The sequence below is a fragment of the Triturus cristatus genome, chromosome 4_1 (genome assembly GCF_964204655.1).
Source record: "Triturus cristatus chromosome 4_1, aTriCri1.1, whole genome shotgun sequence".
Lineage (NCBI taxonomy): Eukaryota > Metazoa > Chordata > Amphibia > Caudata > Salamandridae > Triturus > Triturus cristatus.
In genome coordinates, this window is record NC_140585.1 from 1,190,073,756 (window position 1) to 1,190,076,274 (window position 2,519).

The 2,519-nt window shown below is 44.2% G+C and overlaps 1 non-coding gene across 1 annotated transcript; it reads right to left on the reverse strand.

The window, feature by feature from the left end:
• Positions 1 to 1,721: 1,721 nt before the first annotated feature.
• LOC146856338 (5S ribosomal RNA) lies at positions 1,722 to 1,841 on the reverse strand. The gene has a single exon (XR_014958931.1). It is a non-coding gene; the product is annotated as a 5S ribosomal RNA (ribosomal RNA).
• Positions 1,842 to 2,519: the final 678 nt, after the last annotated feature.

A 2,519-nucleotide genomic window follows, 5' to 3' on the forward strand; every position in this document is an offset into this window, starting at 1 on the left:
TCCTTGGATCCATTTCCTTCGCCAAAGAGGAGTTCAGACCCCATTGATTCAAGCTTTCATCTGTTTCCTTCTAAGGCGGGCTGTAAGATGTCGCATCCCATCTTAAGCAGAGCCCTCATAAACCAATGGCGGCATGCTTTATGTTGGCCATACCATACCGTCTGCGAGAAGCGTTCTTGATGTAGAAGCCCAACATAGGTTTGAACATACTTTTAACCTGTGCACATTTCCATCCAAACATCGTGATGCCTGGGACGCACCTGCCCTCCACTCAAACCTTATTGGCTGAAATTTATTTCAAAGAGTTGTTTCTAGCTGTTTTTTCCCACACCCATACAGTGTTGTAGTGACAAGCAGTTTAATGCCTACAGTGGCTCAGCTAAAGACAAGTCTGCAACATAAAACCCTACAGCCAGAGCGAGTTAATTACTAAATACTCCTGCCACGTGATACGATGTGCATTTCCCGAATGTATTTCCTGACTGGGCCAACTCAGCCGTTCATGCTCTGAAGGCCGATAACTGGAGGGCTATTAAATTAAGCAGTATTAACACTTAAGAATAACAGTGCTTAAAATCATCAAGTAGTTGTAATATTGTGTTGCGCTGTACATTGGGAAGCTCTTCTATCAATGTCCAAGCCCGTTCTACCAGACCCAGTTGGCACCTGTAACCTACCCTGTCTCGGTCCTGGCAGAGATTTGCAGAACATCTGTTGTGCAAGCACTACTCCCTGGAGGCTTCCTCCTGGAGGATGCACGGCTTGGCTGAGAGATTTGAATTACCGTCTATGCTTGATTCGCCATCTCCATTTAAGCTGATTTTCTGTTGCAGAAGAGTCCCAGTAGGTAGTAGTCAGGTGTTACCTGTGCGGTGATTGCTACTCTTGGTCACCCACTCCTCTACTGTTTCTCTACTATTGGTCAATACTACGCCAGCATCAAGGGATGGTAGTCGGTCTGCTCCTTCCTTTCTTTGTGACTGCCAAACCAGAGGGGTTAGTGGTACACGCTCCAGTGGCGAGAGTCCAACCATATGGAGGGCCATGGTCTGGGTTTTGTAGCCCTTAAATCCACAAATGCCCCCGCATTGTTGCCCAATATTTCCATTCCACGTCAAATGTCGGTAGCACGCTTTTTGACCTAGTTACAGAGAAGAAAATATATTTGCCTGAATTCTTTCTGAAAGATGTGGCATTCCTGTGACCCATACTTGTTACACAATGTATATTCAGCAGTCAAATAGTTCAATGGCTTTGTATGTTCTGCTGCCTTCAAATGAACTGGCAACATGAATTCCAATTTTCCGCATTAATGCTGTGGAGAGTTTGTAGTTTAAACTGAACTAAATCTAAATCATCCACTCCAGTAAAAACATGGAGGATTGTACTGCACTCACTTCTCTGAATGCCCACTCGCATAAGAACATCTGCATTTCATGATAACAACAACTGGAAATGAATGTAGTCGGTAGGTCATTCCAAGCATTTTATTGTACCCTCTGCTCGGGACGAATCTAGAACTGGCTCCACAAAGTAACTTGCAGAAATCCCCTGAGGTGGAGTCGAGAATCCAAGACTTATTCTATACATGTTTATGTATGATACCGTAGGAGCCTCTTGCAGAGAATGTGGAAAACCCCTCAGCAGCTGATGTCACAACTATTTCTCAATCCCAGGTTCCATATTGCAGGTGTCCTCACACTACTGTCTGGCTTTCACCAAGCCTACAGCACCTGGTATTCCCAGGCGGTCTCCCATCCAGGTACTAACCAGGCCTGACCCTGCTTAACTTCTGAGATCAGACGAGATCAGGTGCTTTCAGGGTGGTATGGCCTGTAGGCTTTCACCAAGACCCGTGAAGTGTACGGCCCACCTAGCAGTATTAATGGTGAGCCAGCTTGTGTTCCCCACTCACCATGGCATAGGGCACTTGATCTCTGACTGAAAAAGAACCACAATGTAAGACATAAACTGTTCAGTTATAACTTCAGCTAAGGTTCACAAGCAATGCATTTTTTGAAATCACTGTTTGTTTACATTCCATGTCCTTTAAGTATTCTTTTCTTCTAGGACAAGATTGGGAAGTGTTGTCTCGTATGATTTCAGCACCATGGCCAGCCACAGAGCTGTCCTAAGTGCCGGAAGTAACAAACCATTAAATCTTCATAGTGTACTTATGAACAGTGTCTGAACAGTAAAGTCACAGTGAAATCTGTCACTTTTGGTCATGAATACATTTTACAGGTTCTTTTGAGTTACCCGAGCATCTGCCACTGATCTCTTTGGACCTACCAGATTCAGTGCAAAATCTCAACCCCGGTATTTCAAGGGGTTCTTGGACTACCCAACCAACCACGTTTTGTGCCCCAAAGCCTTAAACCGCTATCTCTTGAAACACTACTCTTTGTCATGTAATTCAAATTGTGGATTGCTTATGGAAAATAGGGTATGCTTCTAGTTTAGAATTTGTTCACCTGGAAATTTGTAAATGTATTTCTTTGACTCCGGGAATTGCAACT